The following is a 17061-nucleotide window of genomic DNA, read 5'->3' as shown; positions in this document are numbered from 1 at the left end:
TAGTTAGAAAGGAAGAGAATAGGGAGGAAGATGGAAGGCATATGGCAGATGAGTGATTCCCTTTATAAAATCCATGGCAGATCCTCCTAGTAACTGTCCTCCATATCCTTTGGCCAAATGTATGGGATTTGCTTGCTTGTTTGTTTGTTTTCACCATAATTGTAAAGGAGGCTGAGAAATACATATTTATTTATTTATTTATTTTATTTTTAGCTGCGCACATTGTCAACCTAAATAAAGCTGGAGTTTATGTAATATTAAGGAAATCAGAAAAAAATGGGTGTGTAGTAAGCAACAGACAGCAATGTCCATAGCCACGTGGACACAACTAATTGTTTCGTAGATAGATTAGATAGACAGATACTACACTTTGCAAAGTTAGACACATTCTTCGCTATTACTTCTGATTTCATCACTCCTGTATTGTGCCTTAGACCAGTGCTGCTACTTTATATTCAGAAGCAGTCAACAATTCTAATTTCCTAACCTATGTTTTAATTATTATTAGCCCAACCTTCTGTCCACTTATAATGACAGAGAAGGGAGTACTGATCTTTAATCTTTAAATAGGAAAATGAAGACCTTTATGTCCCAGGAAAGCTGTTGCAAATACCACAGCATTCTCCATTGATAAATATAAAACTAAGGTGCTGGGTAGTTGCAACTCTCCATTGACCTTCATAATGAACTTTGAGTAGAAATAAGTACTTCAAAATAGTAATGGCTTAGCACAAGGATCTCACAAAACCTATGGACCCTCACTGTTGCCACATTAGCCCTTATAAAGGAGGCATAAACCCAGGAAGTGACAATTGTTCTTATGAATTTTCGAAGTCCTCCTCCCCTTTTCATATCCCCTTCCTGGGCATCACTACGTCCGGTCACATCTATCTAGAGGTACCTCCTTATCTCACATTGGCCATAATTAGAGTGTCCACAGGCTCTGATGTGCCAGGCAGTTGTAGTTTCCACTTGCCCCAGCATTCCATCCAGACACTGAACGACCCTATTCTCACCTTTAAAAGTATTTCTGTGTGGATAGCAGCTGCGGTGGCCACCGAGCTATAAAGTTCATGGACAGAGTTACGTGATCCTGCCTCTTTATGGAGTAGGTCCCACAGTTCTTAGATCATTTGCTCCCTAGATTCCCACTACAGTATCAGGTAATAAAAACATACTACCAGATCTAATCACAAAATAATCCCCAAAACCCTTACTACCAATAACAAAAGTAACATTAGTTAAAAACAAAGGATAAACATATTTGTAGTCCAACTAGGTTTTAGCATTTCACAATTTGAGGGGCTGTGAATTTCAGTGGTAACCCAGCCTAGAACAGGGCTTCTCAAACTTTAAGGTAAAAATAAATCACTCTGGAGGGCTTTCCAAAATGCAGATTCTAACACATGCCTTGGTGGCAAATAAGATTCTCCATCTCTAGCAAATGTCCGGTTGATGTAGATGCGTAGATGAGCAGATCAGACATTAGCCTGGTCTATTTCAAGATAATTAATTTGAGCTTGGAAAATGAAATTGGTTCCATTTATCAAAAGTAAATAGCAATACTTGTGCTCTTTGAATTCAGATGTTTTGTTTTGGTACATAAAAGATTAGAGATAAATTGAGCTGAGTGAAGTTGTTTTTTTTAATTTAAATTCAAATTAGTTAACATATAGTGTATTATTAGGTTCAGGGTAGAGTTTAGTGATTCATCAGTGGCATAAAACATCCAGTGCTCATTACAGCAAATTCCCTCCTTAATTTCCATCACCCAATTACCCCATCACCCCGCCCATCTCCCCCACAGCAACCCTGTTTTTTTTAATAGAGTTGTCTCCTATGGTTCTCTTCTTTCTGTTTTTATTTTATTTTTCTTTCCCTTCCCCTCTGTTCATCTGTTTTGTTTTGAATTTTCACATATGGGTGAAATCATATAATTGCCTTTCTCTGATTGACTTATTTTTCTCAGCATAATATCCTCTAGCTCCGACCACATCCTTGCAAATGGCAAGATTTCATTCTTTTTGATGGCTGAGTTATATTCTATTGTATACATACACCCTCTTTATACATTCATCTGTCACTGGACTTCTTGCTGTTTCCATTTTTTTGGCAATTGTGAACATTGCTACTATAAAATTGGGATGCATGTGCCCCTTTGAATCACTATTTTTGTATCCTTTGAACAAATAACTAGTAGTGTAATTGCTGGGTCTTAAGGTAGTTCTTTTTTTTTTAACATTTTGAGGAACCCCCATACTTTTTTCCAGAGTGGCTGTGCCAGTGTGCATTACTAACAATGGGGTAAAAGTGTTCCCCTTTCTCCACATCCTCACCAACATCTGTTGTTTCCTGAGTTGTTCATTTTAGCCATTCTGACTGGTGTTAGGTGTTATTTCACTGTAGTTTTGATTTGTATTTCCCTGATGATGAGTGATGTTGAGCATTTTTTCATATGTCTGTTAGCCACACATATGTCTTCTTTAGAGATATGTTCATGTCTTCTGCCCGTATCTTGACTGGATTTTTTGTCTTTTGGCTATTTGATTTCTTCATAAATTTTGGATATTAGCCCTTTATCTGATGTCATTTGCAAATATCTTTTCCCATTTGGTAGTTTATCTTTTAGTTTTGTTGGTTGTTTCCTTTTCTGTGCAAAAGCTTTATATCTTGATGAAATCCCAATAGTTCCTTTTTGCTTTTCTCTCCCTTGCCTCTGAAGACGTGTCTAGCAAGAAGTGGCTGTAGCTGAGGTTGAAGAAGTTGCTGCCTGCATTGTCCTCTAGGATTATGATGTATTCCTGTCTCACATTTAGGTCTTTCAACCATTTTGGATTTGGTTTTGTGTATGGTGTCAGAAAGCAGTTCATTTTCATTCTTCTGCATGTGTCTGTCAAGTTTTTCTAAAATCATTTGTTGAAGTCTCTGACTTTTTCCCATTGGATATTCTTTTCTGCCTTGTTGTAGATTAGTTGACCATAGAGTTGATGGTCCATTTCTGAGTTCTCTATTTTGTTCCATTGAGTAATGTGTCTGTTTTGTGCCAGTACCCCGCTGTCTTGATTTGTAATACAGCTTAAAATCCAGAATTGTCATGCCTCCAGGCTGGGTTTTCTTTTCAACATTATTTTGGTTATTTGGGATCTTTCCTGGTTCCATACAAATTTTAGAATTGTTTGTTCCACCTCTGTGAAAAATGCTGGTGTCAATTTGATAAAAATTGGATTAAATGTGTAGATTGTTTTCGGTAGTACAGACATTTAAACAATATTTGTTCTTCCAATCCATGAGCATGGAATGTTTTTCCATTTCTTTGTGTCTTCCTCAATTTCTTTCATACATGTCCTATAGTTTTCAGAGTACAGATCTTTTACTTCTTTGATTAGGTTTATTCATAGATATCTTATGGCTTTTGGTGCAATTGTAAACAGGATTGATTCATTGATTTCTCTTTCTACTGCTTTGTTGATAGTATATAGAAATGCAACATTTCTAAATAAATGCATTGATTTTATGTCCTGTGACTTTGCTGAATTCCTAGATCAGTCCTAGCAATTGTTTGATGAGTCTTTTAGATTTTCTACATAGAGAATCACATCACCTGCAAAGTGTAAAAGTTCGACTTCTTCTTTGCCAATTCAGATGCCTTTTATTTGTTGTTGTTGTCATTGTTCTTGTTGTCTGACTGCTGAAGGTATGATTTCTAGTACTGTTTTGAACAACAGTAGTGAGAGTGGACATCCCTGTTGTGTTCCTGACCTTAGGGGAAAAGCTTTCAGTTTTTCCCCCACTGAGGATGATATTAACTGTGGGTGTTTCATATATGGCTTTTATGATTTTGAGGTATCTTCCTTCTATCCCTACTTTGTTGAGGGTTTTCATAAAGAAAGGATGCTGTATTTGTCAAATGCTTTTTCTGAACCTATTGAGAGGATCATATGGTTTTTATCCTTACTTTTATTAATGTGGTGTAGTACATTGATTGTTGTTTTTGGACAACCCCTGAAGCCCAGGAATAAATCCCACTTGGTCATGATGAATAATCTTTTCAATGAACTGTTGGATCCAATTAGCTAGTATCTTGTTGAGAATTTTTGGATCCATGTTCATCAGGATATTGGTCTATAATTCTTCTTTTTAGTGAAGTCTTTGTCTGGTTTTGGGATCAAGATAATGCTGGCCTCATAGAATATGTTTAGAAGCTTTCCTTCCATTTCTATTTTTTGGAAAAGTTTCAGAAGAATAGACAGTTTTTTAAAATGTTTGGTGGAATTCGTCTGGGATGCCATCTAGTCCTGGACTTTTGTTGGTTTGGGAGATTTTTGATTACTGATTCAATTTCTTTGCTGGTTATGGGTTTGTCCGGGTTTTCTATTTCTTCCTGTTTCAGTATTGGTAGTTTATATGTTTTTAGGAATTTATCCATTTCTTCCAGATTGCCTAATTTGTTGGCATATACTTGCTCATAATATTCTCATAATTATTTGCATTACTTCAGTGTTGATTGTGATCCCTTTAATTGATGATTTTATTTATTTGAGTCCTTTCTTGTTTCTCTTTGATAATTCTGGCTAGGGTTTTATCAGTCTTGCTAATTCTTCCAAAGAACCAGCTCCCAGGTTTGTTGATCTGTTCTACTGTTTTATTATTATTATTATTATTATTATTATTATTATTATTATTATTTCTATATCATTGATTTCTGTTCTCATCTTTATCATTTACCCTTTTCTGTTGGATTTGGGCTTAATTTTCTGTTCTTTTTCCAGCTCCTTAAGTGCAATATTAGATTGTGTATTTGAGATTGTACTTGCTTCATGAGGAAGTCCTATATTGCTATACACCTCCCTCTTAAGACCACTTTTGTTGTATCCCGAAGGTTTTGAAATGGTATGTTTTCATTTTCACTTTCCTCCATGTATTTTAAAATTCTTTAATTTCCTGGTTGACCCCTTTATTCCTAATCTACAACACGGCAGGATGTTCTTTAACCTCCATGTATTTATGGTCCTTCCAATTTTTTTCTTGTGGTTGCCTTCGAATTTCATAGCATCGTAGTCTGAAAATATAAATGGTATGGTCTCAGTCTTTGTGTACTGGTTGAGTCTTAGTTTGTGACCCAGTCTGTGATTTATTCTGGAGAATGATCATGTGCACTGGAAAAGAATGTGTATTCTGTTGTGTTAGGATGGAATGTTTGAAAAATATCTGTTAGGTCCATCTGATCCAATGTGTCATTCAAAGCCCTTGTTTCCTTGTTAATTTTATGCTTAGATTATCTGTCCATTGTTGTGTGGGATGTTAAAGTCTTCCACTATTACCATTATTTTATCTATGAGTTTCTTTAAGTTTGTTATTAATCGATTTATATATTTGGCTGCTCCCAAGTTAGGGGCATGAATATTTACAATTGTTAGATCTTCTTGTTGGATAAACACCTTTATTATGATTCAGTGCCCATCTTCATCTGTTATTACAGTCTAGATTAAAATCTAGTTTTTTCTGGTATAAGGATGGCTATTCCTGCTTTCTTTTAATGTCTTTTAATTATAAATGGTTCTCCACACCCTCACTTTCAATCTGGAGATGTCTTTCAGTCTAAAATGCGTCTCTTATAAGCACTGTATCAATGAGTCTTGTTTTGTTTTGTTTTTTTGTTTGTTTGTTTGTTTTTATATCCATTCTGATACCCTATGTGTTTTGGGAGTATTTAGTCTATTTATATTCAGAGTAATTATTGAAAGATACAAATTTAGTGCCATGGTATTACTTGCAAAATTGCTATACCTGTAGGTTATCTCTGCTCCTTTCTAGTGTTTGTTACTTTTGGTCTCTCTTTCCACTCAAAGTGTCCCCTTTAATATTTATTGCAAGGCTGGTTTAGTGTTTATGAATTCCTTAAGTTTGTCATCCCTTTTTGTCATTGAGACTTTTTATCTTATTATTCCATTCTATTCTATTCTATTCTATTCTATTCTATTCTATTCTATTCTATTATTTCTATTCATTTCCATTCTATTCTCTGTCCTCTCTCTCTCCTTCTATGACAGCCTTGCTAGATAAAGTATTCTTGGCTCCATATTTTTTCTTATTTAGCATATTGAATATATCATGCCAGTCCTTTCTGGCCTGCCAGGTCTCTCTGGACAGGTCTGCTGCCAGCCTTACGTGTCTACCTTTGTAAGTTAAGGACTTTTCCCATGCTGCTTTCAGAATTCTCTCTTTATCTTTGTATTTTGTAAGTTTCACTGTGATACGTTGTGGTGTTGACCTGTTTTTGCTGATTTTCAGGTGAGTTCTCTGTGCCTCTTAGACATGAATAGCTTTTTCCTTCCCTAGATTATGGAATTCTTCAGCTATAATTTATTCAAATAAACCTCTATCCTCTTTTCCCATTATTCTTTTGGGTCTTCTATGATATTGATTTTATTTTGTTTTGTTGAACCACTGAGTTCTCTAAGTCTAACTTCATGATTGAATAGATTTATTCCCAGCTTCTTTTCAGCTTCATTATTTTCCATAATTTTATCTCCTATATCACTGATTCCCTCTTCTCCTTTGCCCATCCTCAATTTTATGACCTCCATTTGGTACTGTATCTTCGTTATAGCATTTTTAATTTTGATCTCCCTAGATTTTAGTTATTTTATCTTTATAATAAGGGATTTTCTAATATCTTCTATGTTTTTTTGCAAACCCAGTTAGTATCTTTTTAAAATTCTAGTCAGATATCTTACTTATATCTGTATTAGTTAAAACCGTGGCTGTGAGTATTACCTCCTGTTGCTTCTTTTGGGGTGAATATCTCTATCTTATCATTTTGTCCAGAAAAGAAAATAAAAAAGAAAAAAGAACAAAATCCCTCTCAAGCAACAAAAAACTCGATCTTGGGTGTGTTTTGGTCTGCTTGTTAAAGGAAACTAGATCCCAAAATAAGAAGGAAAGAAAAAAAATGTATGTACATATATATAATATATACATATTATATATATAATTTATAATAACATAGCATTTTTATTTTAATATATATGTTTACTGAAATACAGTGAAAGGAAATGGAAAATTAAAAATATATAAAAATTACAAAGAATTGAAAAAATAAGAAAACAAATGAAAATAATAATAAAAAATAAAGAATAAAAGTACAAAGGAGGCTAGATAGCATTTTGCCCTGGAACTGAAGCTTTGCAGCCCTCTATGATCAATAAATATGGTGCAAGTGAGTTTGTTTTGGTCTTCTGGGGAAGGGCCTGTTTCTCAGGTGGACTCACCCTAGTGGAAATGCACCTCTAGTGCACAGGGAGGCAGGGCTTGGCATAAGCAGCTTCCGATTCCAGGAGGTGGCGATGTTTTGCTCGCTGAAGGCTTTCAGCCCTGATGGGCAGGAGTAATATGATGGTTTTCCCCTCTCTAGCCCCAGAGCTGAAAATTTGACCCTTTACTCTTCAGTAAGCCTCACACAAGGGCAATCAGTCACTTTTGTCTTTCCATTTTCTGTCAGAACTCTTGTGTTCACCATGCCTATTTCCAAGGGTTTTTTTTGTTTGTGTTTTTGCTTTTGTTTTATCTCAGGCATATAAGTGAGTTTCAAAACTGCAGTGATGCAGACCCTTGCTGTTCCTCCTAGAGAGGCTTGTGCCACCCTTTTCCCTTTTGTGGGGCCTGTCCCAGGAAAGCATTCTCATGACTATGCAATGGATCACAGTTTATGGCAATACAGAGCAGAAAGCCTGCATCTAGACTTGCTGTTCTCAGCCAGCTTCCATGTTCTTATGCCTGGGAACAGTTAAGTGCCACCTGTTTTTCTTGTGACCCAGGGGAGCCTGAGGCCAAACTGCCATACCTGACATTCCGCCCTGATTTACCACCTGAGCACCTTTAAGCCAGGCACATTCCCTGCTGTAGCAGATTTCTAAATGTTTTGATGTTGCTCTGCTGCTTATCCTACTTTGCAGTAGCCTCTTTAAGCGGTTCTTTCCCCTCCATTTTATCACACTAATTCAAATCTCTACACTTCCTCCCTTCTGAAAGGTGGTCACTTCCCTACTAGCAGACTTAATAGTATTTCTTCTCTCAGACCCCTGATTGATTTCTAAGGTTATCAGAATGAGATAACTATCTAGCTGTATTTGAGGAATGAGACAAATTTAGGATTCCCTTACTCCTCTGCCATCACTCTTCCTGAGCTGAGCAAGTTTTAAAAATGGTTGTATTTGTTTACTAGGGTTGCCATAACGAAGTACCAAAAACTGGATAGCTAAATAGACATTTAATTTCTCACAATTCTGGAAGTTAGAAGTCTGAGATCAAGTTGTAAGCTGGGTTGATTTGTTCTGAAGCTTCTCTTCTTGGCTGGTAGATGGTAGTTTTCTCCTGTGTCTTCACATGGTCTTACCTCTGTATGTGTCTGAGTCCTAATCTCTTCTTGTGAGGACACCAGTGATTTATTTATTTATTTTTGACACCAGTGATACTGAATTAGGCCCACCATAATGACCTCATTTTAATTTAATTACTTCTTCAAAGACCCTTTTCTCCAAATAAGTCACATTCTGAATTATTGGGGATTAGAACATCAACATATGAGATTAGGGATAGACATAATTCAATTCATTTCAATAGTATTCAAATTTCCTTGACATAAAAAGTGAATCATACTTTTTTCTTTTCAGTAATTTTGGAAAGGTATGAAACATAGTATTTTTCTATTTATTTTTAATAATACCTTTATAATTGCCTAATAAAAACAATTTTCTTCAGGTTTTGATTACATTTTCAATGTTAAATTATCAAACAAATCTGTCCATATTATCTTTAGGTTGAAGTTTAAACTAAAGAGAGGTTTTTCTGGGCTTAAATTTACATGAAGCTGATAAGAATCGTGTCATAGTAGAAAGAGTCACATTTTCTGTCAAATTGTGATGCTATTTGATAATGACCCATGGCAGATATGTAAGTTTCTCTAAGCTTCATAATAGCATTTACAAATGTGATGTAGTAGCTGTCAATATTTAGTATGTAAGATACATAGTATCTCACAGTATATGGGACAAGTTATGAAGATAGTGTACCTGAAACTGTAAAATAGGTATATTTTAAGATTTTGGACAGAGTTGAAAAATTGTATAAAATAGGAAAAAAAAAGGGTTTTGTCCTTAAACCCTAGCTGTATAAATGTGGGTAAGACATTTCACTCTTCTAAGCTACTACTTCCTTTCCTATTAAAATGGAGATCATGATGCTGAATTTCCAAGGATTCCCTAAGTTTATGTAACTGTCCTTTTTAAAATAGATTTTAAAAAATTGATTTATTTGAGAGAGAGAGAGAAAGAAAGAGAGAATGAGCAGGGGGAAAGGGCAGAGGGAGAAGCAGACTCCCCATTGAGCAGGAAGCCCAATGCCAGACTCATTCGCAGGACCCTGGCTGGAATCATGACCTGAGCCAAAGGTAGGCACTTAATTAACTGAGCCACCCAGGTGCCCTTATGAAATTGCCCTTCTCCACAATAGAAACTCAATGCATTTTACTTTCGATGACAAATTATGGCTTTCCTTGAGAAAAATTGATCCTAGTTTCTCTCATTATAGTATTTTAAACAATTTTCCAATTATATCTATATGCTGATTGTGTCCCCTAAAAAAGCCCACAAAAATCAGGATTACAAAAATAGAGTAAATAAATGGGCAAAATAAAATTTTGAAATATTACGTCCACCGCACAGAAAGTTATAGATGATTGCCTGAAGTCCTTTTATTGCTCAGTCACCACCAAGAATGTTTTTTTTTTTTTATTCTCTACTGTCAAAGGTCAGTGGGTGAAGCAGAAATAATGTGAAAGGCAAAAATAAGGGAATGTTTATAAACTATGTTAATGACATTTCAAAATAAAATAAAAATTGTGCCTAGGCAGTTAATTTGGTAGCAAAAATTGTGTATGCTATATAAGAACTTGGGCTGTTCAGTTTAAATAAAGAGATCTTAAAATGTATTATCTTATAAATAAGGAAGATAATAGGTAAAGAGACAAATAAGTAGTCACATTATACTAAGCTATTATGGAGGAGAGAGTAGAAGCATTATTAGAAAGAGATCCATGTTTTAGATGTTAGTGAGAACATAAATAAATGCCCTGGTTCCCTCCACTCTGAGCTGATCCTTGAAAAGACAGAGCTGGTGTTGAAAACCCCAGAGAGTTGGGAGGAACTGAAACTAAAAACCCTGCTTAAGGGTCTGTATGAAGCCTGTGAATGTGATGAGACTTGAGAAGGATTTTTCTTGCCAACTTTGCACAAAAATAGTGGCAAAGTTAGTCTAATCAAGAGTCTTGAAGCCGTTCCATTCAAAACCTCTACTCTGATGTCATGCAGTTTCCATTACTTCCTGATGGAGCATCCACATTTTCCAAATCAAGTCCTGTTTTAGAGCCACTGACAGTTCAGAAAAGTGTTTGAATGTAAAGCAATGATAAAGGAAAAGTTAGGATAAGTTTTTTTTTTTTTTCTCACTGATATCAGTGGGAGACAGAGGGTGGCTTTGAACCCATAGAGAGGGTTCTCTATGGGTTCAAAGCCATAGAACTCTATGAATTAATGATATACAATGCCAGACAATAGACTGTTCCCACTCCAGAAATTAAATGGCAACTATAGAAGAATTAGGACATGCTAAATGGACTCACCGAGAAATGGCAATAACTAACATTACATTAAATTGGCTAATTTAGAATTTAAAATATCATGAAAATAACAGCTTCTGCTAAAACAAAATAAATTACAAAAAAAAAAATTAGAAAACATCACAGTTCCTTACACCTGAATTCCTGTAACAGCAAGACTTTACCTACTTGATATTGCAATTAACTTTTAAATTATTATTTTAAATGGCATATACTCTGTCTTATTCTGCTTGGGTTGTCATAACAAGGTATCACAGGTTGGGAGGATTAAACAACAGAAATTTATTTTTTCATACTTCTAAAGGCTGGAAGTCTAAGATCAAAGTGCTGGTAAGACTTGGTTTCTGGTTCTTGGCCTCTAGATGACCACCTTCTTGCTATGTCTCCACATGACCTTTCTCTGTGCATACACAGAGAGAATCTCTGGTATCTCTCTCTTTTTTTTTTTTTTTTTTTTTTTATAAAGACACTAAATGCTATAGAGCTAGGTCCCCGAATTTATGACTTTCATTAAATTTAGTTATATCTCCAAATAGTATTTTCCATTGGGGATTTAGGGCTTCAACATATGAATTGAGGTGAGGGGGTCACAACTGAGTTCACAAGAATACTCCCAAGATTTTCAAAGTAGATTCTGAAAAAAATGTTTAAAAATGCCCAATACTATTTCAACCAGAGTCAACTATGCTAAAGATTTGCTCATACTTCATGTTAAGATGTATGGTTCATTAAGTCAAGATAACTTACTAAAATATAATATTTCAAGCACAGACTTATTGAAATTGTCATGATAAAAATATAATAACAATTTCCAGGAATATTTTAAATAAAGGTAAACTTACTTCCCTTACAGATAAAATGACCATAATTAAAATATATTAATGCTAGAATTATCCATATATGTTGCATTAAAAATAATTAAGGTGGGATCCCTGGGTGGCGCAGCGGTTTAGCGCCTGCCTTTGGCCCGGGGCGCGATCCTGGAGACCCGGGATCGAATCCCACGTCGGGCTCCCGGTGCATGGAGCCTGCTTCTCCCTCTGCCTGTGTCTCTGCCTCTCTCTCTCTCTCTCTGTGACTATCATGAATAAATAAATAAAATCTTTAAAAAAAAATAATTAAGGTAATGAATTTAGGACATGTGGTGCTATTTCCTATCAGAATCATATGTTGTGGTATTTCTATCATTTTTGTTCTTTTTAAGTAGCTCTTGGAAACCATTCCAAAAACTTCTTTTTGAGTTTTATTCACTAACTAGTGGACAATGCTTAATGACCAAGTCTATTGAACGGATAGATGAAAAAGCTCTTTTCGCCAATGAAGATTTGCATTTCAGAGATTTTCCCTCTTTGAATTCTTTATGTCTTTGTCGTGTTCATACTGCTTTTAAGGAATATTTAAGTTGCTACTGTTCTTCTGAGGTTTAAAATAAAGTCAGTGGTTATCAACCCACTGATCTATTTTTCCTTTCAATACATGGACATTTGAATTGCTCATTTTAGGTTTTGATTTTAGATTTAAAGAAACCAGTAATCACTATTATAATGTGCAAAGTATGCCACCTCTTCTGTATGTTTCTAAATATAAGGAAAAAGAAAGATCCCTTAGGACTGGAGGCTAAGTTGGCATTAAACCATAGCCAGAGGACAAGGTATAAAAGTAAATAATTAAGTATAACACAATATAACACCAGGGTCATTTATTTTCATTAACTGTTGTTAAGAGTCTAACTATGCAATACATTGTTATTACACAACTTTTTAAGTTTAAATTGGTACTCCACAATGTTTAGAGAATGAGCTGTGACTACTGGATTTTCAAACAGCAGGGTTGTTCACAGTGATATTTTTAGTCTTAATCTCAAAGGAAAAAGAATTAATTATTTAAGTCTGATTGAATGGGAAGTAAGTGAACATATTGTTAGACTTTGAAAATTTGTAACCAAACTTAACATTGAATTGCTATGTGGTTGAGAATTTATTCTGTATGTGGTGATGTTCACACCCTTTTAATATCAGCACAGGGAAAATGTGCCCTCACATGTAATTTAAGTTTGTTCTTTTTCTTACTAAGAAAACATAAATTAGGAAACAAAGAATGATTTTCATTGTGAATATCATATATAATAGGAAATTACCTATAATATAACTTGCTGATGAGGAATGAATTGAATGAAATGGCATTATGATTTTTGAACACAAATTAAAGTTGCATAAGTGAAGATGAATAGAAGCAGCAAAATTGACAATAACAAAGCTTTCCAATTAATAATTCAGGAAGTCCAATCCAATTATTCACTATATAGTTAAGCAAGGAAGGCATTTGGGTTAATGGAGGGAAAAGTGTGGTAATATGAAAATTAAAACTATTACATACAGAAATGCACTTTTTGAAATGTGATCTATTTTACAAATTAAATCAACATGGACAACTCTAGTCAGCCAAAAGAATATTACTAAACCATTCCCCTTACCTATTGTCAACTGAGAAAAGAAGGCCAAACTGAAAAAACAAAGGTGTTTATTTGGGGTCTTAGAATTGCAATTCAGGGGCACAAATTCCAGAGTAATTGGAAAGGGGTGCTGTTCATATGGAGAGAAGAGGTTTCTGTGAGAAAGAAAAAAGGAAATAATTACATAATATAGATAAGAAAAGAAGAGAAAAAAAAAAAACCCTGTTAATTTGGTGCTAACCAGGTGAGCTTCTTTTGTTTTCTTTTTTTTTTTTTAAAGATTTTATTTATTTATTCATGAGAGGCAAAGAGAGAAAGAGTCAGAGACATAGGCAGAGGGAGAAGCAGGTTCTCCACAGAAGCCTGATGTGGGACTCAATACTGGACCCCGGGACCATGCCTTGAGTCAAAGACAGACACTAAACCACTGAGCCCCCCAGGTGTCCTAGTTTTCTATTTATTATTATATTGTTGCTATCAAAGTATTTCTGGTATGCATTTGTTAACTATTCTGTCTTTGTAAAGTTCATATCAACAGGTTAACAGTCCTAATGTCAATTATTCTGTTGGATTGTATGAGCAACTGCTTGTAAAACAAGTGTCACTCCTGGCCCAGTTCAAGAGTTCATTAGTTAGAAAAATGGAGTCTCTCCTGTCCAGAAAACTTATATAACTCCACACTATGATAATTTTCTAATAGAATACCAAAAATAATTTTTATATGTTTAATATCATCTATGTGACTTGAGGATTGCAACGTGCATAGAAATCATGTTTTCTGAGTCTGTGTGCCAATTAAGAGAAAGCATTAGAGATAGACATAGTAGTAAGTAGATGACATTTCAGACTTAACTGTCTTATCAGTGTATGGGCTATTAAAATAATGTTTTTTGTAACTGAAGTAAAAAGATAATATAAGTTTAAAAGGCACAGAAAGTAGATAACAAACTTTTTCAAGATATATTTATATATTTTAGAGAAAGAGAGCATGGAGGGAAAGAGTAAAGGGAGAGAGAGAATCTCAAGTGGATTCCCCACTGAGTGCAGAGTACAATGCAGGACTCAATCTTATGATCCTGAGATCATGAGCTGAGCTGAAATCAAGAGTTAGACACTTACTTGACTGAGCCACCCAGGAACCCCACAAACTTTTAAAAATATTCAGCATATTTGAATTTTCTTTGGTAGGTTCATGACACATTTGAAACTAAAAAACAAAACAAAACAAAACAAAAACAAAACAAAACAAAAACAAAAACAAAAAATGAAGTGCATATTCTGTATGAATAAAACTTACACAACTACACATTTTTTTGTTTGAAATTTAGAAGACTGATATTGAAAATATATGAACATTAAACATCATTCTGTAATACAAATGTCATTTTTAGACTTCTGGGGAAGTCTAAAATGCACTTCAATCAATAGATGCAACTAGAGTAACACCCACATCAGTGTAAATAGCCCAGAAAATGACCTGAAGACTGATAGAAGACACCCACAGCTCAACATAGAAAGCGATCACATCAAAGAAGGCAGGAAAGGCAAAGATGAGGTTGGAAACTAAATGGACCCACAAGACTATCTGCAGGAGGGAAGGACTATACATGCAGAGAGTTGAGAGGAGCAGATGCCAAGCAACCCAGGAATGGGGGACCCATAGCACTTGGCTCTGAAAACCAAAAGGGCTGAATTTCATGAATTCTTACAATCAGTAGGGCTTAACACCTGGAATTTTAAAAATTGGTGGGTTTCACTCTGGGAAAGCCAGGAAACTGAGTCCCCACCCTTAAAGAGACAGAAAACAAACAACCCCATGGAGATAAAGTTTAGAAACAGCAGTTTGAAAAACACCTGGGATAGACAGGGCAGAGATTTGTTCACTAACCTCAGTGCTTGAGGGGCAAAAGTCTCCTTGAGAGACTTCTCTAGGAACAAAGGAGCCTGTAGGTGCCATTTCCCTTCCCCACCCCCTAGCCTAGATACAGAGACATCCCTAGGAACCAACACTACACAGATACTGGCTACCTAACTTCTTAACAGTGCACCCTGTCCATGCGTCCTCCTGCAGACATACCCCCTACAGCCAGCTCTTCAGGTCTCTTCACCCAGCAGACCTGCTCAAACTTTGCTAACACTGTGCATTCCACCCCTGTGCCTTCTATGGACCTGCCCCTTTGATCCTGCCAGCTGCAAGTACCCTCTTCGACAAGCAGCAAAGATCTTGCTAGAAGCACGAGACCTGCTCTCGTGTTCTTCTGTAGACATGCCCCCTCTATCCTGGTCTAGGCAGAAGTTTTCCTGGGTGACAGCTGGCCCAGTCCTGCAGTGGATCAGCACAGACCTTGATGGCACCAAGCACCCATCTCCATGTTCTCCTGCAGACCTGCCCTCTCCAATATGCCCTTGGACAGCCCATCTGAAGTGATACTGCAAGAGTGAAAGCGGCCCTGACAGGGGCCATCACCACTCCAAAGTGACTCCTGCATTGAGGAGAGGAAAAAGATAACCACACACACAATAGTCAGATTGCAGCCTTGTAGTGTGCTGGGACAGACATCTGGTCTGACTGTAGGCTCCACCCTCTGAGGAAAACTTCTAGGTACAACACAAGAACAGTGCCCTGCAATTAAGTGTCACTGCATCTCTGGTAAATGACTGGTCTGACTCAACTTAAGCCCAAGGCAGCCCCCATATTTGGCCACTTACAAAACTGGGACCAAACCCTCCCCACCATAGGCAAAGAGAGCCATTACAGATAATTGGGGAGAAAGCAAAAATGGCTCAGCCACAACAGTAGAGTCCAGGCAACACATATAGAAGGCATCCCTGAATTACCAGTTTCTGGTGAACAAGAGACTCTGCACTGCAGGGCCATACAAGGACTATTTTTCATATGGTCACTACTTTCACTACATGGGTGACTTTTCTAGTACATAGAAAGAGACAAAGAGAATTAACAAAATGAGGAGACAAAAAATAAATAAATAAATGAGGAGACAAAAGAGTATGTTAAAAACGAAAGAATAGGACAAAGTAAGGACAAGAGTCCCGAGCAAAATGGAGAAAAGTAATATGTCTGATAAAGAATTTAAAATAATGATCATCTGGACACCTGGTGGCTCAGAGGTTAAGTGTCTGCCTTTGAGTCAGAACGTGATCCTGGAGTCACAGGATAGAGTCCCACATAAGGCTCCCTGCATGGAGCCTGCTTCTCCCTCTGCCTGTGTCTCTGCCTCTCTCTCTCTGTGTGTCTCTCATGAATAAATAATTAAAATCTTTAAAAAATAAAATAGTGATCATAAAGTTTTTTGGGGAAAGAGTGGAAAACATCAGTTAAATCATTAACAAAGAGATAGAAACATAAAAATGAATCAATCAGATTAAAATTTCAATAACAAAATTAAAATGCACTAAACAAAATATATAGTAGACTAGAAGAAGAATGGATCTGTAATCCGGAGGACAGAAACAGGAAGCAATCAGGTTGAACAGGAGAGAGAAAAATAATAATAATAAATGAAAGAGAGACTTAAGGAACTCAGCAACACCACTAAGCATGATAACATTCATGTTATATAGATACTAGAAAGAAAAGATAGAGAAAAGAGGGCAGAAGATTTATTTGAAGAAATAATGGATGAAAACATCCTGAATCTAGGGAAGGAAACAGAGGTCTAGATCCAGGAGGAACAGAGAGCCCCCAACAAAAGCAACCCAAAGATAATCACATCAAGACCCTTACTAATTAAATGGCAAAAAAAAAAAAAAAAGTAGTTATAAAGAGGTAATTTTAAAAGCAGAGAGAATAAAACAGTAACATACAAGGGAAACTCCATAAGGCTATCAGCAGAAAATTCAATTTTGTGGCAGAAAATTTGCAAACCAGAAAGGAATGACATGATATATTCAAAGGGCTGAAAGAAAAAACAAA

This window comes from Vulpes lagopus, chromosome 6 (assembly GCF_018345385.1).
Source record: "Vulpes lagopus strain Blue_001 chromosome 6, ASM1834538v1, whole genome shotgun sequence".
Taxonomy (NCBI): Eukaryota; Metazoa; Chordata; class Mammalia; order Carnivora; family Canidae; genus Vulpes; species Vulpes lagopus.
This window is presented reverse-complemented; position numbering follows the sequence as displayed.